General features: G+C 39.5%; 1 protein-coding gene across 1 annotated transcript in view; it reads left to right on the top strand.

Annotated features, from left to right (window-relative positions):
* CRACD (capping protein inhibiting regulator of actin dynamics) overlaps nucleotides 1–21,722 on the top strand; it is a 279,184-nt gene that overhangs the window by 54,726 nt on the left and 202,736 nt on the right. The window lies entirely within an intron of this gene.

Raw genomic sequence — 21,722 nt, 5'->3', positions numbered from 1 at the left:
GTTCACTTAGCAACGGGGAGCAAATACACATTTTTAAGATGGATGATAATGAGTTGTCACATTTTCTGTTTCGCTTTGACATTTATTTCTTGGGCAGGGAGTTCAGAACTTCGAGGTCTTCACTTTGCTTACCACCTTGGGAACTGCACATTCCCAGTGGGTTGTGCTCCACGAGCTCTGTGCTTTCCCTGAAAGCAGGGATGCTGGACAGGAGCTTTAAAACTAATTAAATAGGCCGGGCGCCATGGCTCACACCTGTAATCCCAGCACTTTGGGAGGCTGAGGCGGGCGGATCACGAGGTCAGGAGATCGAGACCATCCTGGCTAACATGGTGAAACTCCGTCTCTACTAAAAATACAAAAATTTAGCTGGGCATTGTGGCGGGCGCCTGTAATCCCAGCTACTCGGGAGGCTGAGGCAGGAGAATGGTGTGAACCTGGGAGGCAGAACTTGCAGTGAGCCGAGTTGGCGCCACTGTACTCCAGCCTGGGTGACAGAGCAAGACTCCGTCTCAAAAAAAAAAAAAAAAAAAAAAAAAAACTAATTAAATAAAACTACCTGCCCCCAAGTAAGTAAAACTATTCTGCTATAAAATTAAAATAGAAGATACTTGCCTGTAGAATATTATTGATCTTTCAAATGACTCTTTACAGTAATTAAAAGCATCCAGTTACTTCCAATTCTGAGTAAAAATAACAGATTCAATGAGGCTAAGTTGTTTAATCTGCAAAGTATAAATTCAATCTGTTCTCATTTTTAATGAAATAATGTTTGCTGGCAGGGCAAAGTGGCTGATGCTTGTAATCCCAGCACTGTGGGAGGCCAAGGCGGGTGGATCACTTGAGGCCAGGAGTTTGAGACCAGCCTCGGCAGCATGGCAAAACCCCATCTCTACAAAAAATGAAAAAATTAGCCGAGCACGGTAGCATACCTTTGTAGACCCAGCTCCTTGGGAGGTTGAGGTGGAAGGATCGCTTGAGGCCAGGAGGTTGAGGCTACAGTGAGCCCTGATCATGCCACTGTGCTCCAGCATGGGCGACAGAATGAGACATATATACAGATATACTAATCTGTAATTTAGGGACGTATCTTATGGTTGTATGAGGGTTAATGAGGTTTCATAAGTGAGTTTATAGGTTTAGAATTTGTTGTCTCCTACATTATAAGCTCCAGGTTAAGTGTTGGCTATTATTATTTATGTTGTTATTATTATTATCTGATGCCTTTCAACGTAGCAAACCTAAGTTGTCTTTTTCAGGTGGAGACAGCATCCTTTCTGACCTTTAATAGCTTTGTTTTCCATCAAAATTTATTGAGTTCACAGATTAGCTGGAATATGATTCTAACTGGAGTATCTCTGATGTTTGTTAGATATATTTATTACATTTTTTTCCTGCTCTTGCTGTTCTGCAAATTCATTCTTGTAAAATGTAATTGCTTCTTTCTGAGCTTTGGGTTGGAGCTGGCCTTTGGCAAAGTTGAGAACTAGATTTTTTTTTTTTTTAGTTTCTCTAAGTAATCCCTTTTGTGACCTTCTTCCATCCCCAAGCTCTGTCTCCGTTAAAACCTGCTTTCTGCAAAGTGGCTGGGTGTGTGTCGAATTTAACTATGTTGTACCTTAGTCTCCTGTTGTAGGACTTCCAGGCCCAGGTGAAAGGGTGCATAAAGCATTTTGCTGGGCAGTGTCCTTCTCCTTGGTTCCCAGTCAGGGGCCCGGATGAGGCAGACTGTACTTGCAAGTCCAGACTTCTTGTCTTTTTAAAACTCTTTATAATCTGATTTGTCCCCAGTCCACACTTCTTCCAGCTAAATCCTCTCCTTTAGACTTCCCCTGCATGAGGCAGAAATGGCCCTAGGGAGACTGAATTATAAACCGTAAACAACTGAAAGAGCACAGTAAGAGGAGACACGGAGTTCAAGTCTCAAGCATCGATCCTACGCTAAAGAGTTATAAAAATAAACTCTGGAGACTGCTAGTGTTTAAAAGCACTCATCCTTATTGAAGGAGACTTTTACTTCTCTTGGCCTTCTGTCACTGTCAATCTAAATAGTATATGTGGAAAGTTCCAAGGCTGGCAAGATTGATTTATTCTTCAATCTGCCATCCCTTTCACTGTTAGCTATGTGGAAATTTTCTCATCAGCCATAAGAAAGCTGTTTTATAGTCAGAGCAGGTCACATAGTTCCCTAAAGCAAATAGCAGGCTGGCTTATCTGAACACTGTGAGGGAAATCATTATTCTTTTTCCTTGGTTCCTCTGTAATAGTTTGGTCTTTAATAATCAGATCTCATTTGGGTTGTACAAGAACATGAGGCTGTTTAATGAACACCACTGAGCTGTGATAATTGTCATGGTGGAAAAGCACAAATATATTTACTAGAAAAGCACAAGGCGTACTGAAAGCCAAGCTCTGTTTTCATGCTAAGGCTATACAACTTCTGATAATAGTGCCTTAGGTGGCACCAAGGATAATTGATGAAACTTGCCAGCTGTGCACATGAGCATCTGTTGGAGGCAGTGGACATAATATTTATTTATTTATTTTTAAGAGATGGGACCTTGCTCGGTCACGCCTGCTGGAGTGCAGTGACGTGGCCATAGCTCACTGCAGCCTCAAATCCTTGACCCAAGCGATCCTTCCCCCTTAGCCTACTGAGTAGCTGGGACTATGGGCATGTGCCACCACATTCAGCTAGTTTAAAAACATTGTTTTTTTTTAGAGATGGAGTCTTGTAGTGTTACCCAGGGTGCTCTTTAACTCCTAGCCTCAAATTATCCTTCTGCCTCCGCCTCCCAAAGATTTGGGATTACAGGTGTGAGCCACCAGCGCCCAGCCTGGATTGGCCATTTTCTATGTGACCTTGAACAGGTTATCTGCAATCTTAGTGCCTTCATGTTCCCCCTCTGTGTAATGGGGGCAGTGATAGTACCTAGTTTAAAGGGATATTAAGTTTATAATGCACTTAGAAGAGTATCTGCCACATACATGCTTAGTAAATTTTAGCTACTGTTAATACTTTTTTTTTTCTCCCCTCTTTTTTCTAACCTGACACTCTTGATCTCTTTACTTCAAAAGTTTTCTATCTTGTCATTTCTTTGGCCTTTGGACTTTCCAGGGCCAGCCACCACTGGCAGTCCCATTGGTCTTTTCAGGGCTACCCCATAGAGTGGCAATGAGCTGTCCTTCTTTTCAAGTGTCCAAGGTAGAGCTGCTTCTTCAGATCATCCAACCCAGATCTTCATTTTACCTTAGGGAAGGAGAGTGCACTTGGTTGTCCTGGCTGAGATGGGCATTTACTGCTGGGGTACAAGGATGGAATGTGCTGATTCAGATGGAGAAAATGCTACAGGTTGTGGAGCTGACACATTTGTGTATCAATCCCTTAATCCACAGAAAGGTACCTGCATTTCTGTCCAAGTTGGGATTCACACATTAGGCCATTGCTAGTTGCTTACAACATTTTCATTTCCTCTTAAACAAAAGGAGCCATGCATATCAACACTGTGTACGCAGATCCCAGACTATGTTAGATCTAAGCATGTGGGGCATCCTCTTGCCCTGGAGAGCTACTCATTTTTGCAGCTTTGAGAGAGAAAAGAGCCCTTTTTGAAATGTTGTTTTAGATGGGATACGTGAAAACCAGTAACTAGTTAATCCAGAGCAGTTACTTTTGGTCAGAGTGACTACTTAGTTGCCTGCCTGCCTGCTGTCTCTTTTCAATTACAAAGGGAGAAAATACGGAAAATACTATTTTTACTGTTGAGAAACATGGCAGATACCACTTTAAACAAATGATTAAAGTTAACACCAAAACTGGTATAATCTTATATCATTAATACCCCTGATATGATACACTGTGAAGGACACAACATCACTTCTCTGGTATTTCCCCCAAAATGCACAAACCTCAGTCTGTGCATGAGAAAACACCAGAAAAATTCAAATTGGGAGAATATAAAATACAATGATTGACTAGTACTCATCCAAAGTGTCAAGGTCATAAAGATAAGGAGGACCTGTCACGTAGGGACCAGCCCTACGGGGCTTAGCGGGTGTTCTCCCCATGTGCGGAGATGAGAGATTGTAAAAAATAAAGACACAAGACAAAGAGATAAAGAGAAAACAGCTGGGCCCGGGCGGACCACTACTACCAAGACGCGGAGACTGGTAGTGGCCCCAAATGGCTGGGCGCGCTGATGTTTATTGCATTCAAGACAAGGCAGGCAGGGTAAGGAGGGTGAGTCGTCCAAGTGATTGATAAGGTCAAGCAAGTCATGTGATTGTGGGACGGGGGGTGGGGGGGGGCCCTTCCCTTTTAGGCAGCTGAAGCAGAGAGGGAAGTCAGCATGCGTCAGCATTTTCTTCTATGCACTGATAAAAAAGATCAAAGACTTTAAGACTTTCACTATTTCTTCTACCGCTTTCTACTACGAACTTCAAAGAGGAACCAGGAGAACGAGAGGAACATGAAAGTGGACAAGGAGCGTGATCATTGAAGCACAGCACCACAGGGAGGGGTTTAGGCCTCCGGATGACTGCAGGCAGGCCTGGATAATATCCAGCCTCCCACAAGAAGCTGGTGGAGCAGAGTGTTCTCTGACTCCTCCAAGGAAAAGAGACCCCCTTTCGCGGTCTGCTAAGTAATGGGTGCCTTCCCAGACACTGGCATTACCGCTTGACCAAGGAGCCCTCAAGCGGCCCTTACGCAGGCGTGACAGAGGACTCACCTCTTGCCTTCTAGGTCACTTCTCACAATATCCCTTCAGCACCTGACCCTATACCTGCCGGTTATTCCTAGGTTATATTAGTAATGCAACAAAGAGTAATATTAAAAGCTAGTGATTATTAATGTTTATACTAATGGTTGATAATTGTCCGTGATCATCTCTATATCTAATTTGTATTATGACTATTCTTATTCTAACTGTTTTCTTTGTTATACTGAAACAGTTGGTGCCTTCACTCTCTTGCCTCGGCACCTAAGTAATCCTTCGCCCACACTGTCACAGGTTGGAGGAGACTGAGGGGCCATAGCAGCTAAAAGCAATGTGGGATACTGGCTTGGATTCTGAGCAGAAAAGGGTTATTAGGGGAAAAACTGGTGAAATCTGAATAGGTCTATAGTTCATAGTTAATAGTATTGTAACAATGTTAATTTATTGGTTTTGATAATTGTATTATGGTTATATAGGTTAACATTAGGAAAGGCTGAGTGAAGGAATACATGAACTCTGTAAAATTTCTGCAAACTTTTTGTAAATTTAAAATTATTTAAAAATTAAATATAAAAACATTAAAATTCCATAAATAAATGAAAAAAAGTAATCAACAGTTTGGAAGATATAGTGAGGAAACCTCTTACCAAGTAGAGAAAAAAAAGACATGAGATGGAAAATAAAAGGGAAAATATAAGAAAATTAGAGTATCAGTCCATGAGGCCCAACATTCAAATAATGGAAAATCCACAGAGAGGGACAAATGGGAGAAAGTTGTCAAAGAAATAATTCAAGAAAATTTCAGAAAACTACAAGGACATGCATTTTATATTGAAAAGGTCCATTGAACACTCAGCATAATAGATGCAGAAGGATCTACTCATCCTGAAGCTTCCTGGTGTGACATTGCAAAATATTTGGGATAAAGAGAAGATTCTTAAAGCTTTCAGAAAAAAAGGGGCAAATCAGGTTACATACCCAAAGTTAAGAATCAAAAGCATCAAACTTCTTGACAACACTGTTGAAACACATAGATATAAGAAGGCAATAGAAAAATATAGTAAGAAAATGGAGCAGTACCTTCAAAATTCTGACGGAAGTATTTTCAACCGAAAATTCTGTCTTTAGGCGAATGTGTGTGAGGGTGGAAGAAATATGTTTTCACATATTCAGGGCCTCAAAAATTTTACTTCCTAGGAACTTACTTGAAGATATGCCTCATCAAAGTAGGGATGTCAAAAGGAAGAGGAAAACATGGAAACCAGGAAATAGGCATTTACCGTGAAAGTGAGGTGAAGGGCATCCCCAGGATGATGGTGAAGGAGAATCTCAAGATGATAGCTTTGCAGTAGGCTTAGACTAGAGCAGGATAGTCCAAATTTGAGCGTATTAGGAGTCTTCAAGGGCCATGTCACCAAGAAGATGAAATTCACAGAATTATTGGTTTAACTCAGGACAAGATTTTCTTTTTTTTTTTTCTTTTGAGACAGGGTCTCATTCTGTAGCCCAGGCTAGAGTGTAGTGGTGCAGTCTTGGCTCACTGATACCTCCGTCTCCTGTGTTCAAATGATTCTTGTGCCTCAGCCTCCCGAGTAGCTGGGATTACAGGCACCTGCCACCACGCCTTGCTAATTTTCGTGTTTTTTAGTAGAGACGGGGTTTTACCACGTAGGCCAGGCTGGTCTCAAACTCCTGACCTCAAGTGATCCACCTGCCTTGGCCTCCTGAAGTGCTGGGATTACAGGCGTGAGCCACTGCATCCAGCCTAATTCAGTAGAAGATTTAAACAATTTGTGGAGAATGTTGAAGATAATCGGTGTTGTATACATAAAAAACAAAACTGAAACAATTAGTCACACAGGGTTCAGTTTGGGTGGAAAGATGAGTTGTTCAAGAAAAGGAAAATATGCTTCTCAGAGTAGGAGATTAAAAGAAAAAAAAGGAAAATAGTATACCACATGGCTCAGTGGTAAGCAGCATTTATGTAGTAATGATGTAAACACTGAATATAGAACGTACAAAATGATGGAACAACTAGCAGGAGGGTAGGAGGTATGGATGTGGATGGGGGTGGGGGTAGCTTCCATAGTAAAAAGTCAAAAAATAATAAATCTTTATTACTCAAAAATCGAGAGTTGCAATACAACATTGCATTCAAAGATATGGAGGTCAGTGTTGAAAGAAACAACTAAAAGATGTGAATGTGGTTTCCTCTGGGAAGTAGGAAAAATGGGGATGAGGAGGGCACAGCTCTTTTGTGTAATGGGCCATATAGAACTACTTGATTCTTTGAACTGTGTGTTTATATGACTTTGGTGTTAAGGAAACATACATATAAAAAAGTAAAGTAAGTAAATAAAAGTGAAAATGAACCCCCCAAATGTAAGTCATTTGAAAAGGTTAAAAAATATATGTATATATTTTTGAGACGAAGTCTCGCTCTGTCACCCAGACTGGAGTGTAGTGGAGCAGTCTTGGCTCACTGCAGCCTCTGTCCCCTGGGTTCAAGTGATTCTCCTGTCTCAGCCTCCCAAGTAGCCCAGCTAATTTTTTTTTTGTATTTTTATTAGAGACAGGGTTTCTCCATTTTGGCCAGGCTGATCTCGAACTGACCTCAAGTGATCTGCCCGCGTCAGCCTTCCAAAGTGCTGGGATTACAGGCGTGAGCCAAGGCACCCAGCCTGAAAAGTTTGAAATATTAAATTCACCCCAAGATGTAAATTAATTTTGGTTCTTACGTGGTAACCCTAAGAGGGGAGAAAAAGGGTATAAAAGTGACAGAAGGATGTATAGTAGAGGAAGCGCGACCATGCATACATTACAGTTTGCCAACTGTCCTGATTATCAGACCTTTTCAAAAACCTTTTTTCTTTGAGATAAAAGACACTTATGAGCTGAAGTAGAAATTGCACCTGAACAATACTGCTTGAAATCTTTGATTCAGTTCTTTACTCTTTCTCACCCATTTCTTCTTGCTAGGTGGGAGTCAGGCATGGTGGTTGCTGGTATTGGGTTATTATTTGTTGAATCAAACTGAATTCTGCTTGCTTCGTGCAACAAAGCCAAATGCTGACACCTGGATAGCAGTGAGACAAAGTGAGGCATTTATAGCAGGGTACCAAGTGAGGAGAATCGGGCAGCTCATGCTTAAGACCCCAACTCCCAGATGGCTTTCAGGTAAGGATTTTTAAAGGTGGGGAGGCAGCTGTTACAGGCAAAGTTGTAAATCAGGTGTTCTGACCCAGAAAGATGGGACATCTCTAAGCAGCGGGAGAGAGGTGGAAACCCCCAGATCATAGATGGATTCAAAGATTTTTGGATTTGCAATTGGTTGAGGAGGCTTTGTCTAAAGATTTGGGATCAGCAGAAAAGAATGTTAGCTCTGGCTAGTTGGGGGACCTCTTCCAGGCCCCTCAGGAAGGAATTTAGAACAAAGAACACCATTCAGTTCATCCCTCAGCTCCCCATATCTGAGGTCCACTGCCAGCACACCTGGGTTTCTGAAAATTAGCTCAAGGACATATGTTATAATAAGATGTTATCTTTAGTTTCTATGGGGTAGAAAACATCCCCTGACTCTCCTTGGCTATTGTTTTAAGTTACTATTACCTTTTTGCTTATCAGGTTGCCCATTTACTTTTCAAGGCTAGCTAGGTGCCTGGCATTTCTCTTCAGGGAATTCAACATTTTCCTTTATTTCTGTGCTTGGAGGGGCCCATGGGCTGCTAAGGGGTCCTACTCCATCACATTGGATTTTAGGTTAGTTTCAATTTCAGCAATTAGGCTCCATTAATTTTTGGTTTGAAAATATAATCGCTGTAACTAAAGGTGTTTTAAGACTAAAAAGAAAAAAAAAAGAAAAAGAAAAAAAATCCCAGATAGACTTAAGTAGGCCTATCTGTCTATCTGTTCAAAAAGTCTGATTGTAATGTTAAACCACTGTATTGAGGTCAGTGCCGTCTTAATATGGACTTTGCTCTAATAGCTTGATTCAATTAACTTAGTCAGTGTGTGAATAAAAATTCTTGTTTCTGGTTTGTGTTCTTTTGAGTTTCTGTCTTTATCTTTTAAAAATTTGACACAGTTTACTGTCTTATTGTTGTAGTCTACTGTTTATTGTTCTATTGTGTGTTGCTGACTAAAAATATCTGTTGTATTTGTTTGTGGATCTTTTCAAAGTGCTAAAATAGAAGTCAGTTAACACCCACAATTGCACCAGTTTAACTGACAAATGCAAAATAAATGTGATGTCTAATGATAGGCAGTAAGTCTTTTTCCTAGTTTGCAAAAAGCTGTTAGGAAATTTAATTGAAAAAAATGAACTTCTTTTCTATGGGACATTTTTAGCGATTATGAAAGGATTCCATTGGAGGCCATGGGAAGATACTTCTCCACATTATTCCACTTGAAAAATAATATTTTAAATGTATTTTTAGAGGGGAAATGAGGGAGCTAAGACGATTGAGCAAAATCTGCTAGTTTTTGTTCCCCGTGACACACTCTATGTCATCTTGGTGACCTGATAGCACTTTATCATAGCATTTATCTCATAGTATTGGACAAATCTGATATGTTTTTGCTTCTCCCACCAGACTGTCAAACCTCTTAGAGATAGGAGTTGGTTCTATATTTAGTGGTGTCCTCAGTGACTAGCACTATGCCCAGGGATGAAATTAAATGAACACGATTAGAATTTGTACAAAAAGAATTCTTTTCCTTGGACTGATCACTAGAAGCATTTTTTTAAACTGGAGATCTCCAAAGCTTTCTTGTATACATAAAAGCATTTGAGGCCCTCCACAGTTAATCTCAGAAAAGGCACTCTTCCTTTTTAAAAAATTTACTTCCTGTGAAGGATAATTGACTTAAAAATATTAATTATATATAGAATTAATTTGGAGTATGTTCATCATAAGTAACCAAAAACTTAGCAGTGACTTGAACAAGTAAAGACTTTATTTGTCTCATATGTAAAGTGTCTAGGGTAGGCAACCCATGGCTGATCTGGCAGCTCAATGATGTTGCCATGGATTTAGGCTCTTTCTGTTCCTTCATTGCTCCTTGTAGGCCCGGTTCTTATGCTTGTCAGTAGGTGCTATATACGCACCTATTGTAATATAGGCACCTATTGTAATATAGGCACCTATTGTAATATAGGCACCTAGGCAAGCATAAGAACTGGGCCTGCAAGGAGGAATGGCATCACCTCCACTTTTCATGCAAGAAAAAGGGAAAGGCACAGGGATTGAAGGGCATGCCAGAAGAATCTGGCCCCTTTAAAAAAAACTTTCCTAGAAGACACTCCAATGACTCCTGCTTACATTTCATTGGCCAGAAATAGGTCATGGCTGTGTGTAGCTGTGGGGGAGTCTGGGAAGATAAATATTTAGCTTTTCAACATCTATAGGAAGACATGGACAAAGTAGATTGTGAGTGACTTTGGATAGATTATCTATAAAATAAATTTCAGAAAACAGACCTTTTCTTAGTTTTTTTTTTCTTTCAAAATAACTTTCCTGGAGCACTATTTCAAACTGTAGGGCAGGACTCATTAGAGGTGCATAATCAATATAGTCAGTTGCTATCATTATTAAAAGAATGAAATAAATTAAAATAGAAAAGACTAGAGTATATCAGAATGCATCTCGTTTGGTTAGGACTTGTATTTTGTGCAACACTTGTTGCATTTACATATTTATATTTATATATGTAATATATTTATATATGTAGTATACTGTGTCACAATATAAAATATTTCTTGCCTGTGCATTATAGTAAAAAATCTGAAAGCCATTGTTCTGGAGAATCATTCATTTCTTGAGTGTTTATTATTCCAAGCAATTTGGGGGATATGTAGGAAATGTATAATGGAGGAGATGAAATGTATAAATATGTATAATAAGGAAGAAAGCTGTATATGCTATAAAAGATATCAATAAAGTGTTGTGGGAGGTCATTGGAATTGACTTATAGTAGTTCCATTGGGTGTAGGAAATGGGGTGAGCAGTGACATTTGAACTGAGACTCAAAGGATCAGAGATTCTTCCTTTATTTTCTGCCCCTATGAAGGTACTGGGAATTGTTCACAGTTGTGTTGAAGCTTTCAAACCCATATCATAACCCTAAGTTACCTCACAACCAAATTGTTGTAGAACTATACAATTTTAAGAGTACCTTTATTTCACTATGGACCTATTAATTTTGCCTCTTTTAAAAATGACTGCATTTTCTAAATCCCAGAATATCGAAGTGGCTTTTGGACAAATCATCTTTACCTCTAGGTTTCAGTTTCCTCCTTTGTAGATAGAAATAATTGCTGCCCTTGTCTTATTAGAAAAATGTAATCATATAGGTGCTCCTAAAAGCAAAGCTATTAAATTAATAGAAATATGAGATTGGCATTGCTAATAAAATGAAATTCATTTAAAAATCAAAATTCTCCTAGACTCAGAGTTTTAGTGTTGGAAGATTTTTCAGAGATCATGTGGTCCAGTGTCACCTAATCATATGGAGGAAATGGAGATTCAAAGAGGTTGCAGTAAGGAAGCATATGCCAGAAATCCAACTTAGGTCATCACCTTCCCAGCCCATTGCTATTATTTTCTACCCTATTTAGTAATTTTAAGAAGAATGAGGAAGTGAGAACCCAGGAGAATGCTATTTTAGAAACTTTCATTCTTACTAGAAACAAAATTATTTCAGCCCTTGCAAATCATTTGTCATAAGTGTAGCTAGAACGACCAATGTTAATTGTTTTCATCCCTACTGCTCTGTTAGTCTGGTCAGCATTATCTGGTTTATAAACTGGATTTTGCAGTCATTAGAATTCTGATGTTACTGCTGAGGATACAGTGACCCATTTTCAGAATCAAAAAGATCAGCTCATCTGTCTTCTTGCCAGTTAGTGTTAGGTGTTTGCAGCTCCTTGTTTTTCTCTGCCTGCACTCTTAAATAATTGCTTTAACTAACAAGCCTAGTCATCTTCTCTGTGTAAGAAGGTGATAATAAATTGCACCAGGCTTAAGCTGTAAGAGATTGTAAGTCTTCTTTCTCATGTGGATATGTCTATTTATTTAATACAGTTTTGTGAGTGACGTGACTCCTGCTCTGACTCAGAAAGGGTAGCCTTGGTGTTCTGGTCTCCTAATGGCATAAGGGAAAGGGAACTTTCCTGAGGAAAAAAATAAATGGAAGAATTTTGTTTAGAGCCTAGACATGGCAGGATAGACCCTTTACACAATCTACACAATCACTGTAGGCATGTTTGCCTTCATTTCTATGAACAGATATTATTCTGTTCATTTTACAAGGTCAGAGTAAGTAATGGAGATGCACTTCAATGCTAGATCCTTCTCCTTTCACTCTGTACTGCACCATGGTGATTATGTAGAACATTATAGAGGGATCTGTGCTTCATAGTAGATTTCTTAAAAGGACTGGACGTTCACAGGCCCTGGTGCATCAATTTCAACCCTCATCAAGTTTGTCAAATCTGTGCCCTATCTTTTTAAAGCCTCCTTATTGTAAGTAAACTTATGCATTTTAAATGTAAGTGACATAGTACATCTTCTTTTTGTTTTTTTCCAAGTGACAGAATTTTTTATTTTTTCATTTATCTATTTATTTTTTAGACGGAGTCTCACTCTGTCTCCCAGGCTGGAGTGCGTGGCACGATCTCGGCTCAGTGCAGCCTCCATCTGCTGGGTTCAAGCAATTCTCCTGCCTCAGCCTCCCCAGTAGCTGGGATTACAGGCACACGGCACCACGCCTGACTAATTTTTGTATTTTTAGTAGAGACAGGGTTTCGCCATGTTGGCCAGGCTGGTCTTAAACTCTTGACCTCAGGTGATCTGCCCACCTCTGCCTCCCAAGGTGCTGGGATTACAGACATGAGCCACCACACCTGGCCAAATGTTCAATTTTTTTTTTTTTTTTTTTTTGAGACGCAGTCTCGCTCTGTCACCCAGGCTTGAGTGCAGTGGCACCATCTCTGCTCACTGCAAGCTCCGCCTCCTGGGTTCACGCCATTCTCCCACCTTAGCCTCCTGAGTAGCTGGGACTACAGGTGCTTGCCACCATGCCTGGCTAATTTTTTTATATTTTTAGTAGAGATGGGGTTTCACCGTGTTAGCCAGGATGGTCTCTATCTCCTGACCTTGCGATCTGCCCGTCTCGGCCTCCCAAAGTGCTGGGATTACAGGCTTGAGCCTCCTTGCCCGGCCCGAATTTTTTATTTTTCCAATTACTTTTCCATAATGAACCTTGAGGATATTATGCTAAGTGAAATAAGCCAGTCACAAAAAGATAAATACTGTGTGATTCCACTTATGAGGTACTTAGAGTGGTCAAAATTATAGAGACAGAAAGTCTCTGATTGCCAGAGGCTGGAAGGAGGTTGGGAAATGGTGATTGCCAGAGGAGGGGGTGTGGGGAGGAAAATGGGGAGTTATTGTTTAATGGATACAGAGTTTCAGTTTTGCAAGATGAAAAGAGTTACAGAGATGGATGATGGTGGGGGTCACACAGCATCATGGACGTGTTTAATACCACTGAACTGTACACTTGAAAATGATTAAGATGGTAACTTTTATTTTAAGCGTATTTTAACATAATACAAAAATTGGGCAAAATTATTTTCCATAAAAGTCAAATATTTTATGAATTTTTTTTGTTTGTTTTTGAGACAGAGTCTTCGCTCTGCTACCCAGGCTGGAGTGCAGTGGTGCGATCTCGGCTCACTGCAACCTCCACCTCCCAGATTCCAGTGATTCTTCTGCCTCAGCCTTCCAAGTTACCTGGGATTACAGACGCCTGCCACCATGCCCAGCTAATTTTTGTATTTTTAGTAGAGACGTGGTTTCACCATGTTATCCAGGCTAGTCTCGAACTCCTGACCTCAGGTGATCCACCCACCTCTGCCTCCTAAAGTGCTGGGATTACAGGCATGAGCCACTGCACCCGGCTGCTTTATGAATATTAAAACTACTAAAACAAAGCTTGTCCTCTGTATCATTTGTTTCTACTCAACTGATGGACTTTTATCACTAATGACAGAGGAGACGAATGTAATGCATTAAGATAATACACATCAGTCCTAGGCTAATCACTTACGAACCAGAAGGGACCTCAGAGATCACATGGCCCACTCTCCTCATTTTGTATAATCCAAAGGCTCTGTTTCCCCACCTACATGCTTCTGAGCGCTTTTGTTTGTTTGTTCAGTCACTTAGGAACACTTACTGGTACTATACTTACTGCACGCTAAGTGCTGGGTTGGATCCTGAGGACACATTCTTTGATTTCAAGAGTCCTAGAAATCTATGAGAAGGACATACTGCGAGCTACATACAATTGAGTAAGTGGGGCAATCGAGCCACAAACTACAGGAGCTTTGAGGACACATTGTTAATTCTGCCTAAACATTTTCATCTTTCATTGCAGTGGATGATTAAGAAGCGCAGAGTTTCACTTTGGTTTTGTTCATGGATATTTAGAATGTTTAAGTAGGAAAAGAAGCCAGATGCAGTGGTTTCTGCCTATAGTCCCAGCTACTAGGGAGGGTAAGGTGGAGGGATTGCTTGAGCCCAGTAGTTTACTCAGCCTGGACAACAGAGTAAGACCCTATGTCTAAAATATATATAAAATAAAATAAAAATAAAGTAGGAAAAGTATCAGAGGCAGCAGTTTTCTTAATGGGGGAAGAATACAAGAGTATAGTTTACCTTCTGTGCAGTAATTTCTCCATCAATTTCTTTTATACAGTGGCAATTCTGTGTACATATAATCAGAGAAAGTGCTCCATCTATATTATACAGTGGATTATTTTTTACTTACATCAACAAAATACTCTTTATATGGGCCATCCATTGAGACATGAAAACATACAGAACAATACAGCCAGTATTTATTAAGTTCCTGCCATATGGTCAGAACTGTAGTAAACTTTGTGGAGGATTCATCGTCATCACCATAGTAGCTAGCATTTCCTGAATGCTTTCCTTGTGCCAGACATTGTACTAAGTATTTTATATGCATCATCTCATATAATTCTCTGAAAAACACAGCAGAGTTAGAACTATCTCCAGAGACCATGCTCTTAACCACTACTCTGGACAAAAGAAGTGAAAGATAGGAATCCATAGTTTAGAAAGTTTTAGACTTTTTACAATGGGGTAAATTTTCAAGGAATAATACAAAATGATATGTAATTGAGTTCTATTCCTAGTCTTTTTTTTCTTTCTTTCTTTTTTTTTTTTTTTTTCTGAGACAGAGTCTTCCTCTGTTGCCCACGCTGGAGTGCAGTGGCGCCATCATGGCTCACTGTAGCTTCCACCTACTGGGCTCAAGCGATCCTCCCACCTCAGCCTCCCAAGTAGCTGGGACTACAGGTGCATGCCACCACACCCAGCTAATTTTTGTATTTTTTTTTTGTAGAGATGATGTCTCGTCATGTTTTCCAGGCTGGTCTTGAACTCCTGGGCTCAAGTGATCTGCCTTCCTTGGCCTCCCAAAGTACTGGGATTACAGGTGTGAGCCACCGCACCCAGCCCTATTCTCAGTCTTTTCCACTTATATATCTCATCTAGTTCTACAGTTTTAATCCTCATCTCTCAGTTGGTGACTTCTGGAAAGATATCCGTAAGCCACACCTCTCTTATGACTCCACACCTGCTTTTCTAGCTTTAATTGGACACTTGCAGATAGTTGTCCCACAGGCATTTCATACATAATATGTCTAAGGAGAAATATCTGAGAGTCTCATCCGTATCTGCTCATTCTCCCTGCTCCATACTTTGTTGATGACATTGCTCTCTGTGCTCTTCTCCAAAACACAAGCATTGTTGCCCCTCCTTTTTTTCCACCATCCTGTAGCTGACTCCACTTTAATCTACTATTTGCACTACCCCTTGTCATTTATCTAAACCATTCTGATTTCAGGATTTTGTGATGAAATTAATTAAATAGGTTGTGTGAAGGTGAAACTAGTCAAAATGATCAGACCGCTTGGATGTGAAGAAAAAGTGGATGCTAAATCAGTGTTCACTGGTTACATATTTAATCTGACATGCATGCCAGAACTCTGTCTTGATTTCAAGGTAAGGAGGTGGGGAGCTTACTTTGAACTGCTCCTTTTTGCTCCTGTAGCCTTTTTTATATATCTCTGTGATCTCACTGGTCATGTTTTCATAATTGTTAGTGCTTGTCATTCCTTTGAATAGCAGAGACTCTGATCCTGTATGTCTTTGAAGCCCACCCCACAATGACAAGCACACTGCCAGGCACAGAACAAAGATTTATTAATGTTTGTTGATTAAAGGAATGATTCACTTAGTTTTAAAATAAAAAAAATTAACTGCAAATATGCTGAGAAAGCATGGTTTAATTTTCTAAGAAATTACCAAATAGTTATCTATTATGAGGCAGCCAACCAAATAATTTCAGAAAATCTTAGCCTTCTTCACATCAATTCACCCAAGTTGTTAAATCTCAGAATATACGATTTCCCTGCTTAAATATCTTCACCAACTTCTCATTACCTAGTAATCAAGTGTCCTTCCAACTCTGATTATAAAGCTTAGGTCTATGATTTCTTACCTAAAAAAATTAAATCTAATATGAAAATAAGGTAGATAGAATCCCATAGTAACTAGCAGAATGGTTTTAAATATCCATGTATGAACCATGATTCAATCACATTAATGCCAACAGTTAGCAGTTTGGGTCTTGTTTCATATTTCTTTTGTGAAAGATAATTATCTGTTTGATTTGGGTTGTCCTGCCCTTTTAAAAACATTGGTTTAAGCATGTGATATCACAGAATAACAGAGGTTTGTCAGTTCTTGCATTTCACATATAGAACACAGCATCAGTCAGTGCTACTAGTTCTGAGACTTATCAAGGTCTTGGATTTTTTTAAACTACTACTTGGATTTTTCTGAGATTTGATTAATCTCAGAACAGAAGGGTATCAAAGACAGTGGTATACCTAGAATATATAACCTGGAATGGATCATTCTTTAATACTCCCTCTTCACATAACATTACTATTTTTGCAAATAGTCATTTAATATCAGTACTGATCATTATTGTCTTGATGCTTTAGTTTTAGTTTAATTAAAACAACAATAAATTTCAATTGTAAAGATATTTTCAGTAAAATATTTCCTGTGCAAAATAAAATTTGCACTTCCCAAGCAAAAATACTGTGCCTTACATTTTGCAATATTTTACTGTTTTAAATGAAAATAAAAATTTCAAATGGTCACATAAATGGCAGGAATGAAGTAACTGAAATTTTATTTCTTCCTACCACAATACTGAACCATCATTGTTTATTTGTATATGCTGTTTACGAGGTCAGGAGTTTGAGATCAGCCTGGCCAACATGGTGAAACCCCGTCTCTACTAAAAATTCAAATATTAGCCGGGAGTGATGGTGTGCACCTGTAATCCCAGCTACTCGAGAGGCTTAGGCAGGGGAATTGCTTGAACCTGGGAGGTGGAGACTGCAGTGAGCCAATACTGCAGCACTGCACTCCAGCCTGGGCGACAGAGCAAGACTCTGTCTTGAAAAAAAAAGGAATATGCTGTTTAAATGCAGGACTATGTAGCATGATGGGTTACATGAACAGAGGTCTAAAACTAGATTAAAATGAATCCATGTAGCTGAATCCACTTCCACAGATGTATCAGTGGGCATTCTGCAAACTAACTTATTTGTAGAATAAATGTTTATTAGAGATATAAAATTAAAAACGTGCTCATTTGAAGCTTATATGTATATGATTAATACTTGACAGTGATTGCAGCAATTGTTTAGAACCTAGACCAACAAAAGGTTTTTTGGGGGAGGAATATTTTATCATGGACATTGTTTTCTATTGCCAGTGCATGATGATAATTAAAAGCAGACTGGGTTTTAGTCAGCTTTTCATGTTTTAAAATTCTCTATAGGCAGGCATAGTGGTGTGCACTTGTAGTCCCAGCTACTGGTTAGACTGAGGTGGAAGGATTGCTTGAGCCCAGGAGTTCCAGGCTGCCGTGAGTTATGATCACTTCTGTGAATATCCACTGCACTCTAGCCTAGCAACTTAGTGAGATTCCATCTCTTTAAAAAAAAAGTCCTTGTATTGTGCAAGAGGAGATTAACGATACTAAATTTATTAAACAAGTTAAAATATAAGTGCAGCCACTAAGAGAAGAAATAAAGCATATAACCTCCAAATTGTAGACCAAAAAGAAAAAAAAAAGAATTTTTAAATTCAAAAAAGAAAAAAAAAGTCAGGAAAAGCAGGGAAGGGGAAAAAGAAGCAAAAAATTTGCAAAAATTAAAACCTCCAAATTCTCTATAGACATCATATCCCCTTACTGCCTGTACCTGGGCAGCATACTTCCACTGCCCTGGGCTTGATACACCACTGATTCGAGTCTTGTTTTTTGATTTCTGCTTCATGGTTTCATTTATTTTAACTGACACTGATAAATATGCATTATGCACTGTTATTAGGTGGATCCTGACTTGTTTCATGGATGCACTTATCTCCTCCTGCCCCCAACATCTACCACTGTCTTCATTTCCAGTCCTCAATAACATCAGCAATTTTTCCAAACCCTCACTTTCAGACAGGCAGGAGAGCCTCCTTGTTTGTTGTGCTTTAGCTTTATTATATTTCAAAAATTCAATAGTAGAAAGAGTGATTTGCATTTTCCAGCCCTGCTCATGGTAGTGTGACCTTACATCCATGGATGATTATCAGTGAAATATTGCTTGAGGACAAAATGCATTTCCAAATACATTGGTTCACTAAAGGGCAGCTGGGGTGACTTCTTGCTATTCTGCATCTTGGTGTCTTTTTTGTCAATTAATACGATGGAACATAATGTTTCCTCAAACTGTTATGAGCATAGATGTGTCACAGCCAAATGCCACATCTGTTAAATTTTAGGAAATCTGGAATGGCATTAAAATGTTTAATAGTTACCAAAGTAAGATAGTCTTTTTAATGAAATTTTCAATGGTAGTAGAGTGTAAATTACAGATTTCCCTTTAATATGATCAACTGATAAATGTTAATAGAGCTGACATTTGCTGAGAGCTTACTGTGTGTGAGGCACTGTTCTAACTACTTCACATGCATCTGCTGAGGGAGTGGATTAGTTAGCTTAGCTGCTGTAACAAAATACCATAGTCTGGGTGATTTAAACCACAGACATTTATTTCTTACAGTTTCAGAGGCTGGGAAGTCTGAGATCAAGGTGCTGACCTATTTAGTTTGTAGTGAGTGATCTCTTCTTGGCTTGCAGAAGGCTGCCTTCTCTCTGTATCCTTATAAGGCAGGGAGAGAATTATCTATCTTCCACTTCTCGTAAAGCCCACCAATTCCATCATGAAGCCTCCCTCTCTTCGATCATGATCTTATCTAATCCCAATTGCCTTCCAAAGCCCCATCTCCAAATACAGTCACGTTGAGGGTTAGGGACTTCAGGAAATCAATTTCAGAGGAGACACAATTTAGTCCATAGAAGGTAGGCAGTCTTATTAATCTCGTTTTATAGATGAGGAAACAGAAGCATAGAGAGGTCAAACAATTTGCCCCAAATTACTCAGCTAGTAGGTGAAAGGCCTGGGATTCCAGTCTGGGCATCCGTCTTCAGAGACCACAGTAGCACCCACTACACTGTCCATGGTGCTTAAAGGGACCCTTGGATATTCCTAAGTTCTAGAGATGCTGGAACCTAGACTGTATTCAGTAAATGGTTTCTGAAATAAAACACTTATTTATAAGCCCAGACTCTGAACAACTATGTTTCCTGACTAACCACACCTTGTCCATATCTGTAACTAATAGGGCTTCCTTACTTTAAAATCTTTTTTTTTTTTTTTTTTTTAAATACGGAGTCTTGCTCTGTTGCCCAGGCTGGAGTGCAATGGTGTGATCTTGGCTCACTGCAACCTCCGCCTCCCAGGTTCAAGCCATGCTCCCGCCTCAGCCTCCCAAGTAGCTGGGATTACAGGTGCCTGTGACCACACCCAGCTGATTTTTGAATTTTTAGTAGAAATGGGGTTTCACCATGTTGGCCAGGCTAGTCTCAAACTCCTGACCTCAGGTAATCCACCTGCCTCAGCCTCCCAAAGTGCTGGGATTACAGGCGTGAGCCACTGTGCCCGGCCAAAATAATTTTTTAATGATGGAAATGTCTGTACATACACAAAGGTAGAGAGAGATAGTATAATAAACCCCTGTGAATCCATCACCCAGATTTGACAGTTATCAGCACGTGACCAATCTTGTTTCATGTATATCCCACCCCTGGTGGAGTATTTTAAAGCAGATTCTAGACATTATATCATTTTATCTGTAAATTCTCCATTATGTGTCTTATCAGAACAGGACTCTTTTAAAATGTAATCACAGTCCTGGTATCACACCTAAAAATAATAATAATTCCTTAATATCTAATATCTAGTCAGTGTTCAGATTTTCCTATTTCACGAATGTCTTTTTACAGTCCAATTTTTCTATTTTATAGATGTCTTTTTATAGTTGCTTTGTTTAAATCACTGTCCAAATAAGGTTCTTACATTGCATTTGGTTGAGATATTTCTTAATTCTCTTTTAATCCATAAACATTGCCTCTCTTTTTTTTCTTAACATTCGTTGAAGAAACATGGTTATTTGTTCTGTAGAATTTCCTATGTTGTCTTTCCCTACTTTTGGTAGAGGAAGAGTTGCTTTTCATTCCTGTAAAGTCTAGGAGGGGATAGTAGAACAATTGTGGGCTCTAATGTCCCTAAGTGGAACCGCTGGCCACTGGGAAGCAGAGAGAGACAAAAACCAGCTTGACAATCCCAGTGCACTATGTGAGGACCTTTTTCTGTGATGCTGAGTGTATATTTAATGATATGCTTTAATTTTTTTGAAAACATAAGTTTACAGGTGTTCAAAAAATTAATCTCCTTTAACCAGAATATCATTTAATTAGAAATATCCAATGTTATGTTCATTCTAAAAAGCTAGATTTGGGGAATGGATACTTTGATAGTAAGGAAGATGTTGTGTGATACTTTGGGACCATGTGACTATCTTTGTCCCCATATAAAAATCACTTTCACCCAGTGACTTTTGCATCTACTAATGATTCTTGCCTAAATGGGTTATGACCTGAGGGTTGCAAAATGGTGATTTTTCTTAATTGTATTGTTTCTTCTACATTTATTAGCTAACAGAAAAAAGAAAAGTCTTTTGTATTTTTCTCCCCTTGCTTTTATTTGCCCTCTGATTACGCTGTGTCTTTTTCTTTCATCATTTTATACTTATGGATTTTAAATTTTTTTATTAAAATTTTTTTTTTTTTAGAGACAGGGTCTTGCCCTGTCACCCAGACTGCAGTGGTGCAGATGGTACAAATGGTGCATGGCTCACTGCATCCTCAACCTCCTGGGCTCTAGCAATCCTCCCACCTCAGCCTCCTGAGTAGCTAGGACTACAGGCATGTGCCACTATGCCTGGCTTATTTTATTTTTTTGTGGAGATGGGATCTCACTGTGTTGTCCAGGTTGGTCTTGCATTCTTAGCCTCAAGTGATCCTCCTGCACTGGCCTCCCAAAGTGTTGAGATTACAGGTGTGAGCCACTGCACCTGACTGGATTTTAAATTTTTAATGTTTATAGTCTATTACTGTCATTCTTCTTCTTCTTTTTTTTTTTTTTTTTGAGATGGAGTTTCGCTCTTGTTGCCCAGGCTGGAGTGCAATGGCACGATCTCGGCTCCCTGCAACCTCTGCCTCCCGGGTTCAAGTGATTCTCCTGCCTCAGCCTCCCGAGTAGCTGGGATTACAGGCATGTGCCACCACACCTGGCTGATTTTTGTATTTTTAGTAGAGACAGGGTTTTACCATGTTGGCCAGGCTGGTCTCAAACTCCTGACCTCAGGTGATCCGCTCACCTTGGCATCCCAAAGTGCTGAGTGGCGTGAGCTACTGCACCCACCCTCTTTATTCTTT

The sequence above is a fragment of the Pongo abelii genome, chromosome 3, assembly GCF_028885655.2.
Source record: "Pongo abelii isolate AG06213 chromosome 3, NHGRI_mPonAbe1-v2.0_pri, whole genome shotgun sequence".
Lineage (NCBI taxonomy): Eukaryota > Metazoa > Chordata > Mammalia > Primates > Hominidae > Pongo > Pongo abelii.
Note: the sequence above shows the minus strand (reverse complement) of the source record. Positions and strands in the feature narration are given on the sequence as shown.